The following is a 13990-nucleotide window of genomic DNA, read 5'->3' as shown; positions in this document are numbered from 1 at the left end:
AGCTCCACAACTAGAGTGGGGTTAGGAAGGGGACCACTAGGGCTTAGAGAGGGCCTGCTAGTAGGGGGCATAACCAAATGGAAATTGTAGATGCTTAGAATTAACCCCTAATGAAGGGGGATTACTTCCTTTGACTTAGCTGTAGCTACAAACTAGGATAGGGAATAAAATATCTCGTAGGGAAAACTCATTTTAATGTCGTGTTTAAAATCAATCAACATAGGAAACAACTTGAGTGGAATCTTTTATACTTACCATCAATGGTGATGTATTTTATCAAAACCAATGCAAACTCCCTCCATTCTCTTGGGAGGTCCTCCTTGTTGAAGTTATTCTAAAAATGAGAAATCTTCTTTCTCCTTTTAAAAAATCTCTTAAAATCATCTTTGTAATTCTTTTTAGGTTTTTTAGGAAAAGTCACACCTTCCACCAAGAGCCAATTAGCAGTTGTTGTAAACTCCATAGAATTATTGGCGGTTAACTTGGGTAGGAGTGGTGGTCATCATAAAACTAGAGACACCTTTGCAACAGATATCCTCCCATGGTAAACTGGTTGACAAGAAAACTAGTGAGAACAACTAGGGAAGGGTAAGACAAATTTGAACTGGGAAAATGGTAGCTTATAGTAGTTTTAGAAAAGGTAATCCTTTTTGCAAATATAAAAAGCCATCTCCCAAGCATGAAATGATATAAATAGAAAATGACAAAAAAGACTACAATTAAAAAGGTACTCCTTGAATCTTTAAACATCATTGAATTTTATTTCTTCCTGTATTGTGACATGAACATCCCCAACTAGCTCGTGCAAGGTGGTCCATATTTGAAGGGAATTACTGAAGGGACCCAAATTGGCTAGTCTATCCGTAGATTTGTTCCCTTGTTTGAGGGTGTAGGTGAGTTTGACATGGCCAAAAGTTGACTAGATGTACCAACATTTATTGATGAGGTCTTTTGTTGTCCATCCTATAGTTGCTTCTCCATGAAGCATCACAATTACATTATTAGAGTCACCTTCAATGATGATATTCTGCATCCCCCTATCTTTAGTGATAGATATTTTGTAGAAGGTCGTGTTGCCACTTCGGCAAAAATTGAAGTCTGGATTCACAAATTTACCACATAGGCCAAAACCATATTTCTTGTTGTTTCCATAATCATTCCATCCCCACCCATTTGATCTAGGTTACCCTTAGATGAACTATCAAATATTAATTTCAGCCAATCGATGTTTGGGGGACCCTATTTTTTATATAGTTAGTGACAACAAATAAATAATAAAAAAACCCTTTTGTAAATACAAAGTGCATATAAATAAAATGCACTAATGTGATCCTTTAAATGTTGAAAAGAGTTGAATGTAAGGTGAAAACATAAATGTGTGTCCTAATTGTGTGAAATTTCACAAAAATATCCTCGAATTCCAAAAACATTGAACATCTTTAAATGAGCTTCCATAAATATTTAAAAGTATTGGGCATGTCATGTGTCAATGGGACTTGAACAACAGTCAAGTGAGTATGAATGAATGCGAATGAATGTCTATTTTTACTAACTATCAACATTTCAAGTAAAAGCAACCCGCATGGTAAAGGGCCTTTAAAATAAGGTAGTATTTCATTGGAATCCCCTTACATTGCTCTTGAACTTTTGGTTACCTTAAAAGGGAGAGGGCCCTTAAATTATGGGAGAGGGTGCCAACCAAAATTTGTCTTATATATATATATATATATATATATATATATATATATATATATATATAATTTTGTACAATTGTTTACTTTTCAAGTCCCCTACTTTAAAAAAAAAAGGTTTTAAGTTCAGATGGTCAAATATGATGCCACATCACATGCCTTTTTTGCCATGGTGTCCAAAATTGTTCCGAAAAGAAGTAAGACCCATAGTTGTGCACTAAGTCATGTTTATTGGTGTGTTGATGTGACATCACATGATTGTTTGCTTTTTCAAAATTTTAGAATCTTTTTTGGGGTAAGTATTGACATGACACTTTTTGTGCTCCATTAATAGACTAATTGTGCCCAGCTACTATCCCAAGTACAGGACCCCATGGGGCCCTCTCTTAATTTGGCAAAAAAAATGATTCAAGATAAGGTTTTAACAATCTGATTAAATCTTATTTTGAATGTGATCGTTTAACTTCTTCTTTTTTAAGATATGATATTTATATAGTCTATTACAATGAGCACAAAAAAATCTCTCAGAAGAAATTATATGAAATATTATATTTATATTACAATTCAAACTTAATAATTTATTATTAAGACAGAATTAAAAAAATTATATTTTGAATCATACTTCATAACTCATCATTAAAAAAAACAGGTCATTTATCATTAACAATAAACTATATAAAGTGTGATATCAAATTTTGATTGTTTTTAATATTTTTAAATCTTTAACATATTACTGAAACATAATAAAAGAGTGTGATCTGAAACTTTTATCTAGAGAGAGACAGGAAGAACTGATTACGATAGATAAGCAACAAAATTCTGCAATCTTTTGATTCGGTCTATAACATAATATACATTTCAATATCTCAAGCAACATACATAACAAAAGCTAAGAGATTCGCAGTGATGTGATCAACCTCCACGCTAATTATTTATCCACAACACACTGCATAGAAACTATAACTATTATGCAGTACCCAGCTATAATACTACTTTACTCCGCTCTTCCCATAGAGCTACCACACCGTGAGCTGGAGCTTACAGACTGCACATCAAACACCAATAACAGATAACAAAACTTCATTAAGTATTGCTACGTTGTTCAGAAAATTTGAGTCTGAAGAGAGTGGGGAAGAAAACTTACGTGTTGCAATTGATATTCTTGCTGATTTTGAAGCCAACGCCAGCGTTACACTTGATAGGAAGATTGTTGAGTGCATTATTGTTGAGTGCAGGGGAAGAAGCTATTTTGGGTTTGAGACAGGAGCAAATCTGTCTCTTCACAGCAGAGGTCTTACCCATCCACTACTACATAGAGAGGGGTTTTAAGACAATATTTGAGACAATTTTTGAATGAATTGTCTTAACTAGAGACAAAATAAAACTTATGTATAGTCTTAAATATTGTTTCTAAACGAGTGTCTTAAATTATTGTCTTAAAAAATTGTCTTTATAAAGACAATAAAAAACACCAGTATTATTGTCTCTTGAGAGACAGTTGTATTTTTGTCTTTAATCTCATCTATTGTCTTTCTTAAGACGATTAAAATATTCTTATTAGAGAGTACCACTTTTGTCTCTTTAGAGATTATATAAAACAATAAATTTTACAAATAGCTCACTATTCAGATAAATCAATATTATTAAATATAAAATACAATATCATTGATTAATTCATGTTAGGGCACGATGGAATTGAACCACCATCCTCCTGCTTGTAAAGCAGTTGCTCTTCCATTTGAGCTAGCACCCTTTAAAGAAAAATTTTATCATTCAAAATTTTGGGTATCAAAACACGCTTTGGTTTAGTAGTGAACCACCATCCTCCTGCTTGTAAAGGAGATGCTCTTGCATTTGAACTAGCACCCTTTAAAGAATAATTTTATCATTCAGAATTTTGGGTCTCAAAACACCCTTTGGTTTAGTAGTGAGTTTTAAGTCTAAATAATGCTTGAGAACATGTGACCATTTTGCAATCCATTTTGTGTTTTTGTATTAAATAACTTTGTGTTGCCTTGAAAATAAAATAACTGTGTTTCTTAGACAAAACCTTAGAATATCTAGCCAGCTCTATGCAACACAAAGAGAATGTACAAAAAATTTGAATGATACATTTATGTTTGTGAATTTGCAACTACATGGTCTAATTCTAATCCTCAGTGTGAACTTGTTCAATGCAAAATAGCCGTAAATCAATAGTCTACGAATTCAAATAGCCCTCTTGCTGACTAAATTTCATCAAAACACTTAAAATGGATTCTAAAACCAAATAGCCCTCTTGCTGACTAAATTTCATCAAAACACTTAAAATGGATTCTAAAAATAACTCTTTCCAATCTTGGAAGTAATTTATAGCATGATATTGATACAAATGAATATCCAAATAAAAAAATGTTAAATTTCTAGAATTTTAAATTACCAACCTCCAGATTTATGTTTGAGCTAAACTATAGCAACTTTGGTGACAATATATCTTAACCCTGATGTCAAAATTTTGTCCTTCACAATCATGTCCCTTTCACCTCCTTTTAGCTGCCCTCCCATAGGTTTCTTATGTCTAGTCATGAGATATAGGTTTAGTTATCTTGATGAGTATATATGTAGAATAGTTTTTCTATCAAAAAAAAGTTCCTTATATATTGAAAGAAACCATTAGATGTTATGTTTAGTTATCTTGATGAGTATATATGTAGAATAGTTTTTCTATCAAAAAAAAGTTCCTTATATATTGAAAGAAACCATTAGATGTTATGTATTCAAAAGTAGTATTAGAGGCACATACCAAAATCTCAAGATTATTTTTTATAAAAGAAGCAACTTATACTATCAAAATAAAATGTTCCTAGAAAATAGAACTCTAACTCTAAGAACAAAGAGAATGACAAAGGGCACAAGATACTCAAAATGAAAATAATTTGATTGTGATATTGCTCTCTAATTAGGAAAATACCTTTTAAGACTCAAGAATACAATAGATGCAAGAGACTCAAATTTAAAGTTGTTCATCTATAGTCAACCCAGTTTTTTTGTCTAGCTCTCTGAAGTCACCCTCAGAATTGCACTACCCTGAACGGTAACAAGACCGTTGTGAAAACTCCTCCATTTTATCTCCATAGATTTCCCTGGTTAGACAACAAAATTTCTGAAAAAAGAATTTTCTTTTTGAAATTCCTATGAAATAATTTTCGGGTTCAATGATTCTCCAAATTGCATTTTGATTCTACTAAAACATAGCATTTATAATGTTTAAAGCATAATTTAGTAATTTTAGAAATTTAAAAATTATGAAGTACACAAAATAATGAGTACCTCTTGTTAATCCTCCAGGTTAAATTACCGCTAATAATATGATGTAATTCTGCATGAGGAGAATAAGACCAGAAATTTGTCTGGCTATGCTGCAATTATCCAAGGCTCTAAAACAACCAAGCAAATTATTAGTCTATTATTTGATAGATTCCCAAATAACACAAAACCATCCATTTTAGTGTTTTTTTTTATTAATACATTAAGACAGGGATCATAAATATAAAAATTATCAATAAATTACAATGCAACAAATCATCGTAAATAACTTGCTATATTACATACAAGAGTAATTTATGATAGCTAAGGAGCAATTTTTGGTTAAAATCATTAGCGTGGAGGGATGGTCATCAATGAAAATGAAGAACAACTTGTTTCCTCATTAAGGGTTCCAATCCAAAGGCAAATAGAGGTCATAGTGGTAGAGACGATGTGGGCTATGATGCATACAAAGGGAAGGATCACAAATGATAGTATATGGATGTGAAAGAAAGTTAATGGACAACTATGAACCCATATCTACAGGTCACAGTGGTAGAGACAATGTGGGCTATGATGCATAAAAAGGGAAGGATCACAAATGATAGTCATATGGATGGGAAAGAAAGTTAATGGACAACTATGAACCCATATCTACCTTGTCGAGAATACAACACCATTGATGATGACAGTTGACAGTGGAAAAATAAAGACTAATAAAGGGAATAGTAGTGATGCTTCACTATGTATTGGGCCCATGAGATAGTCAACATGCAGGGTTTGATACAGTTTCAAAACAGTCCATGAACATCATACAAGGGTAACATTCTAACACAAAGGCTATAGTGATAAGACTAATTATCATGTGAGATCATTATTCTAGGTGACAAATTCATGTTGGATGAATAGAAGACATCACTATTATGAGGAGAAAAGAGGATAATACTGTCAAGAACAAAACATTGAGAAGCAAATGACAGTTACAAGGGCCTAATAGCAGCAGTGAGTACAATGTCATGATAGAGCAAAAGGAAAAATAGGTCTTAGAGAGCAGAAATACAAATATCTCTTGTTTAGATAGCATCACACAAAATAAAGAAGCCAAAATGCAAAGAATGCATTCAAGGGTTTTGTTGGCAACACTTGAGAAATAACAATCATTAAGGACAACAAATACATAGCACAGAGGTCCTGAATGAAGGGTATGTGAAAGAAAACAAGGTTGGCTTAATCACTGACATAGTTGCAAAATGAGGAGTCATCACAATGATGTGCATGTGTTCAATAGTAATATCTCAAAGATAATGAATAGGGCAGTCCTATGGATATAATACAAAGACTGTAAGCATGCATAAAAGAAGACTCCAGGCCTAAAAAGTCCTATACAAACCCTATGACAATCACACATTGGGGAAAATAGAAAATCACAAGTTTGTAATAAAGGAATAATTCATGAGAGTTGAAAATGTACGAGTCATGATGTATAATATTTTTTATTAGACTCTTATGGCATTTTGGTTCATTGACTTCACTGAAAACACAGTTGGGACGATCCTATTTTTGGGGTTCATATGGGCACATTTTAAAAACCTATTTCTATCCAAAGTAGCCATTAAAATATAGTTTCTAACCCAATTTGAATTTTTCAATTTGTATAACCAACGAAAAAGATGTGGCCAAAATACCCACTAGGTATCACCCAAGAAACTTAGGGACAAGATACGAACAGAGTCAATTTTTGGATGACCAAATTGTTGAACCTCTAAAACCTGTTGCTAAGGCATATTCTCCTATGAATCTAGTTTATAACACAATTTGAATCACCCAATTTTGATATCATATGAGAAAGTTATGCCCAAAATACTGACTGCCTATCGTAAATTTGCACTGCTAAAACTCACATTTCCCTGTTTTTCATTGGCAAATTATACCAATCAATTCTTCTTTTCTTCAAAAACTGTTTCTATTGGAGATAAAAAAATTGAATCTAATTTTATCTCCAATTGGAATTACACCATCCATCATCAAACGAAAAAGATGTGGACAAAGTACCCACTAGGTGTCACACAAGAAACTCAAGGACATAGTAAGAACAGAGTTAGGGCAGTAAATTTTTGGATGACCAAATTGTTGAATATCTAAAACCTGCTTATAAGGAATATTCCCCTATGAACCTAGTTTACAAAACAATTTGAATCACTAAATTCCAATATCGTATGAGAAAGTTATGCCCAAAATACTGACTGCTTATCCTAAATCTGCACTGCTAAAACTCACATTTTCAGGTGGTTCATTGGCACATTCTACCAATCAATTCTTCTTTTCTTCAAAACCTGTTTCTATTGGAGATACAATATTGAATATACTTTTATCTCCAATTGGAATCATGTAAATCCATCATCAAACGAAAAAGTTAATACTAAAAATTTTGACTACTAAAAATGGGAATCTAGGTGAGAATTTGAAAACTACAGCGAATGCCAAGGACAAAGATCAACTAACCACAAATATAGCAGTGGAAATGCAGTCTCAAAGGGATAGGATGGTTGTCCCAAGCATTCAATGTTGCAGAAAACAATCTCTTTAGTGGTTGTGAGGTGTCACATAGTGAAAAGAGTAGTGTGCAAACAATAGAGTGAAGCCCTGGACAAAGTTTAGAGAAAAATCAACACAAAAGTATCTCATGAGTCTCAAAGCTATATCATGCCATACTATTATAAAATAAAAACGATTATTCATGCTCCATATTGTGTCCTATGTGTCGTAATGTGTTGATTCAATTCTACAATGCATGCACATTTTTCTTGTAGGATGTAATATGGTGTGTGTCTATCTATGAAGTTGGTATTCTGCATCGAATAAAATAGAAATTCACTAAGAAAAGATATATATGAATATTGACAATATACCAAGATTAAATTAGTGTTATCTATAGAGAAAAGAAAAAGGATGGTGAAATTTACTTGATTTGCAGTTATCAACAATGATGGTTCTGCATTTATTTCACCATTGTTAAAAGTTGCAAGCTTTGACATAATAGCCTCTGCATGTGGAAGAACCATTGCATCAATATGAGACTGATAAATAAAAGGAATGAAAACTAATAAATAGTATTTTGATCCAAACAAAAATCCCCTGGTTACATTCCACTTTTGGCATGATTTGGTAGAAAAATAAAATAGCAAGAAAAATTAAACCAGAAAATTGTCTATTAAATAATGTTCACATGCCACAACTTAAGGAAAATTAGAGCAACTGCAGTAGAGAGTATCATCGGGTTGAAGTATAATAAACTTAAAGGTATTTCCATTGCAATAAATACCAAATGTGGCTCATCACATTGGTTTGAATGCTTGATAAAAAAATGTTCTTGGGTTGTCTACTTGGACAAGGTGTTCTAAGGGCAAATTCCTACAATTAACAGCAAAATACTGGTATTGAATCCATTCTAGCACTGTTGGAGTAAAACTGAACAGATTCCTGAATAATGAATTTTAATAATATAATATCAGTATGACAACATCAAATAAGAAAAAAAATTGCAATATATGCATAGTTGAGTTTCATTACTACACCTTTGAAGTAAATCTGATCCATGAACTTGATACAGTGATCTACATAATTAATATAGTGGGAATCAACAATTACAGTATGTATTCTGAGGGCATATTTCTACAATCTAATAGCAGACAATCATATTCAGAACATTCCAGCATTGTTGGAGTAAGTCTACAAAAAATGCTTGCAATCTAATAAGTAAACATCACTGATATAGAATCAAATAGTGGGAAAATGTGTCGATTGAACAGTTCAAATCCATATTCCTAAATATTTCAAATTATCTCTGATTTATGCTTGATGTGGTGTGGAACTCATACTTGTTGTAGATTAGAACATATATTCAAGTGGCAGATTCCTACAATCTAATAGAAAAATATCAAATTTGCATCTTCTACTGCATGTCTGAATTATGTCAGTGTAGATTCTTATAATCTTTAATAGTAATAAAAAAATATCACCAAGACAACATCACGTAGGTGGAACCTTATGAACAGTTTAGATCTATACTCGCATCTTTAGAGCGAATCTGCTTGATACAGTGAGCAACATCCAAGATACTTCACTAGACTAGGTGTTTCTAAAGGGTACATACCTACAATCTAATAACAAAACATTAGGGCTAGAACCATGTCTGGCATCTCAAGAGCTAATCTACACAGTTTGTTACAATTGAACAACAAAACAAATCACTTAGACAACATCAGACAGAGTGGAAAATATTCTAGGTGGTTCAGATCCAGAACCATATATTTGCAGTTAGTGTCTACCATTTGCTCGATACAGTGAGTTGTATCTATAATACATAAAGCATCAGCATTAAACTGCGTACTCCGAGGGAGGATTATTGAATATAATAACAAATTTTGAGGTTCATATTTATCACAGCACAATTAGAATAAATCTGAGAAGATTCCTACAATCTAATAACAAAACATCACCAAGACAGTCCAATAGAGAGGAGGAAAACGACATGGACAGTCCATATCCATTCCCAGACCATTTAAGCAAGTCTCTGCCATACACATCAGACAATAAGCAGTGAGCTTAATACTCTTGAGTATCAGCATTAAACTAGGGCAGATTCTTACTATCTAAGAAAGATATCAAGTTAAGGTCCATGTCGGTATATTTGAACTAAGCTTGCATCGTCTATTTGATACAGTAAACAGTATAATTTCTTTTACACCATGTCGTTAAAATTACTTTTACAGAGGATTGAAACGAAGGAGAGTTTTGAACGTACCTTTTCAATTGATAGCCACTAGGTCGTCGGATCGAATTCCAAAGAGTATCTCGTTTCACAACATAACCTATCCAAGTATTTTAATATGCGAATAGCAGAACCAAGGGGACAAGGATCGCCAAACCTAGAAGAGTTTTCCCGTCCAAGGGGTGGAGACGATGGGACAACATTTGAGCCAAGAGCAGAGCTCCCAACACCACAATCTGAAGAGTGTCGTGGCCGATGAGCAGGAGGCAACCCAGCCACCGAAACACCAACCCCATGTCACGTAGCCTACAAGTAACTCCCAGTGCCAACACTGATGGAAGAAGAGTCCAAAAAACATCGCAAGTTAGGGTTTGCTGACACGGCCACGATTCTTAAGCCCCTCTTTGGCAGAGCGCACTCTCACAGGAGATTCCCGACCGTCCCGCACCGAAAAAACCCCTGAGCGATCTAAATCGCCAACACCATTCAGAGTAAGAGCAGAGGAATTGGCAGCTTTGCAAAACATTTAGGAGCTTTAAGATTCAATTATACTGCAATATTACAATTTTCTCTTTAAAAAACGTCTTAAATTGTCTCAATTACAATCCCCTCTTACCTGTCGAAGGGCTTCTTTCTTCTACTAGAAGCCTTGTTTACAATATGTCATCATTAGGGCAACTATGGTCTAAGAAGATCGAAAACATCTTTGTGGAGCCACAAGAAGTAATTTTACGGGGAAAGGTTGAGCATTTTGGGTATGTCCTGAAGCAAAAGGGCCCTTTTCAAATCGGAGTTTGAATACGACAATGAATTCAAATAACCAATTACCAGCTATTACGACTCAATCGTCCCTGCTCTTTCCCCACATTCATTGAAACAACATCTCTTTAGAGGGAATCTATCAAATGATCCATATAAATGATCTACAGGCACTAAGAAGACACGTTCACGTATTACAGAACCCTACCAAAGAAGATTTTTTTTAAAATACACGAACTTGCCTGTGTCTTAGCTGGTGATAGTGAGCAGTAGAAGCCGATGGGAAAATATGGGCAGATCAGATTGCAAGAAGTGGGCTGTCCGACGAAGGGCCAAGATGGAAATTGTAGTAGCTATGCGCCCGGTGCCATGCATCCATTGAAAAACCCCTACACATAAAAAACCCTTACATTTTATCCTGTCAGTGAAGCGGATGGGAAAATATGGGCAAAGCCTAATTCTTCCTGCGTTGATAACTGCATGCCGCTGCCGCCGCGGCAGCAGGGAAGAGGGCAGATGATTGAGCGCCAAGAAAAGAGAGGGAAAAAAATGTTTTATTTTAGAAAAAAGTTAATTTCTATTGTCTTAGTTTGAGACAATTAAATAATTAAAAAAAAATTTAAGACAAAATTAATATTTTGTCTTAAATTAACGTCTTAAATCCCTCATTTGTGTAGTAGTGATTGTAGCCAGCTTCTTCACCCCACTGCAACACTGCGCAGAGGGCTGCCCCATTCCATTCGTGTGCAGAAACGAGTAGCATGGAATCACTGCTCCCACCACCGAATTGCAGTCCACTGCATCTGCTCTTTTCGCCATTAATGTTGTCATCAACATCACTGCAAAGACACCCACTACCAAAACTTTCTGCACAACACCTATTTTCTATTTCTCTTTCTCTCTTCACTTGCAACTTAATTATAGCGATCACTTTCTAAACTCTCTTCTCTAAAGCCTCGAATGTGGTGTGTTGGAAGAGAGGATGTGGGAACTACTTATATAGAAAAATGTAAGGAACCCACTAGGCACAATGATTGTGATAGTTTTAGCCTACAGAGGGATAACCTAATGACATGAAGAGCAGCTGATAATATAAAAATATGAGGCGTAAACCCACCTAGATAAATTTGTGGGCATGAAAGCCCCTCAGACTTGGAATCTAAGGTGAAAATATCATTCTTCTCCTATTGAACTAATAAAACTCTGTTAAAAGAATAATTCGAAGGGCATGGCATAGCATTAACTATGGTATTTTTAGCATATTGCTTGATTTTGCCATTTGCAGGACTCTTAAATGGATAATAACTAAGGTCGGATGTTCGGTTGGGAAGGCGGACCTGATAGACACGCTCGACCTGCCACTTCGATCACGTCTAATCAGCTATCCCGATTGCTATAAATGTAGGTCAGTGCATTTGACTCGATAGTATTTGCCATAAATGTAGTTGTCTAAGTCTCGCAGCCCTTTGAACTCTGAAATTTATATATGAATTTTACAGTTGATTATATTAATTTTATGAGTTAATTAAAAAAATGCATTTAAGAGTCTTTAAGAAAGTAAAATTTAAAAAAATGTTTATTATTATTCAATTTCATAATTTTAAATTTGATTTAAATATAATGTATAAATTGATTTTATTGGTTGAATATGATAAGAATGGATATATTTGTTTTTAATTTTTATTTTGAGGATAAACATTCTAAATCTTTTCACAACATATTAAACTTTTGGTATATGGACAATCCTCTTTCAACTTAATGTTAAAGATTAAGATCCATCTATAATATTCATTACATCAAATTTATGAGTGCAACATACTAATCTCATCCCTTGAAACCAAGGAAAAATCAAAACCTTGTCCCTTCAAAGTGTTGAGCATTTGCATTCAACAAGTCTTGATTCTTGATAAGCTCTTTGCAAACCATTCAATGTCGTCAACTAAATAAATATCACTTGACAAAATTGGTTTTTCAATAAATTTTAGAGATTTATATTCATAATCATCCAAGGGAAAAGCCATTTTGATAATGCATATAGTTTCATTATTTGGATAGTTGTAGGTTCCTTTAAATCTACAGTTATAGATTGTCCTCTAATAATAAGGATCTCAAGAATTTTCTACAACTTGTTACTCTGCACGTCTCCTTCTTCTACATAGAAATACATTGATACACCAAGTCATGTATTTATCCATGTAATTGTACAATCCACAAAACAAGATAAATTTGTTGGTGCATTATTTTATTTTGGCACTTATTTTAATTAAATTATTCTATTTTACACACCTAGGACATGATAAAATTTCTTTGATATATTGTACTTATATCATGTGACTAATACTTTCCTAATTTGGTGGAGAATTTAAGCACACATTAACTGCATCTCTTTTATCCTAGGTAATGGCTACAATGCATTTTCATCTATTTGTGATGCATCTTATACATACTCACCTCTTGCTCTCATATGAGAAATCCAATATATTATTTCATCATTTTATAAAAATGAATTATTTTCTCATTTTTGGTTTCCTCGATACTTTTACTAAAGCTCATTAATCTTAGGTAACTAGCTCTATAGTTAAATACTACATTGTATTAGATCTTATGGATCACTTCTTATCAACCTTTTTAAGATTTAGGTTGCAAATATTGTGTTTTCTTGAAACATTTGAGTTTGTTTTTCTCTTGCATTGAATCGTATGATCTTCATGTTCGCATTGAATCGTATGATCTTCATGTTGGCAAATGTTGTCATTGATATCAACTAGGGTTGTAGATGAGTTGCGGAAGGAAATAGATTGCGAACGTGCCTAAAATGTTATATTCATGCACACGGCAAATATTTTGGCATGACGGGGCAATTGTCATGGTGAAACGATTTCATTTCAAGGTAACTTGCACTACTGACGAGACCCTTTTTCTTTTCTTATTGGATGGTATATTTCTTAGTGACAACAGTTAATGCTGGGAGCTTTTTCGACATTTCGCAGTCAACATTTTTTGTTGACCTAACTCTTGTGTGAAACCGTGAAATGCTATTATATCCGTCGGGCCCACTTCCCTCATGCATCCACAAGTATCCATGTGGCAACAATTTATTTGTCCACTCAGATAGTGATTTATTCATATGGGGCCTGTTTTCCCCATGTGTCGGTAGGTACTCATCTGACGGGAGTTGATTCATCCACCTTGGTGATGAGTTGTTCTTGTGGGATCGCTTTTCTTTTAGACATAACTTCTTCTTTCGCTAAGACCCCTTCTATCTCCTATCGGGATTCATTATTATACCGATGTCGATGTGACACAAAAAATGTCACATCAACAAAGGTTTTCTCTGGGTCGCGGGTCAAACGTATTGGTGACCCAGCTCCTTGTGATTCATCGAAATGACAGAGACCACAGGGATAGGAAATGTGACCGTGCAGCTAGAGATAGGGGTTTCGATGTGACACCAACGTTGTCACATCGATAAAGGTTAATCACA

General features: G+C 34.1%; 1 long non-coding RNA gene and 1 other non-coding gene across 3 annotated transcripts; both read right to left on the bottom strand.

The window, feature by feature from the left end:
* Positions 1–2496: 2496 nt before the first annotated feature.
* LOC131040339 (uncharacterized) lies at positions 2497–2987 on the bottom strand. Its single transcript, XR_009371627.1, has 2 exons — positions 2836–2987; positions 2497–2736 (listed from the first exon to the last, which is right to left on the bottom strand). It is a non-coding gene; the product is annotated as an uncharacterized LOC131040339 (transcript).
* A 1126-nt stretch (positions 2988–4113) lies between these two features.
* On the bottom strand, positions 4114–10509 carry LOC131873614 (uncharacterized). Of its 2 annotated transcripts, XR_009371514.1 has the most exons (5): positions 10364–10509; positions 9781–10215; positions 5001–5107; positions 4642–4813; positions 4114–4248 (listed from the first exon to the last, which is right to left on the bottom strand). It is a non-coding gene; the product is annotated as an uncharacterized LOC131873614 (long non-coding RNA). The 2 variants fall into 2 exon arrangements; XR_009371513.1 differs by lacking the exon at positions 4114–4248 and having other exon boundaries at positions 4597–4813.
* Between the last annotated feature and the right edge of the window lie 3481 nt (positions 10510–13990).

Source organism: Cryptomeria japonica, chromosome 2 (genome assembly GCF_030272615.1).
Source record: "Cryptomeria japonica chromosome 2, Sugi_1.0, whole genome shotgun sequence".
Classification (NCBI taxonomy): domain Eukaryota; kingdom Viridiplantae; phylum Streptophyta; class Pinopsida; order Cupressales; family Cupressaceae; genus Cryptomeria; species Cryptomeria japonica.
The sequence above is the reverse complement of the archived record's forward strand: the minus strand, read 5'-3'. Positions and strand labels throughout refer to the sequence as shown.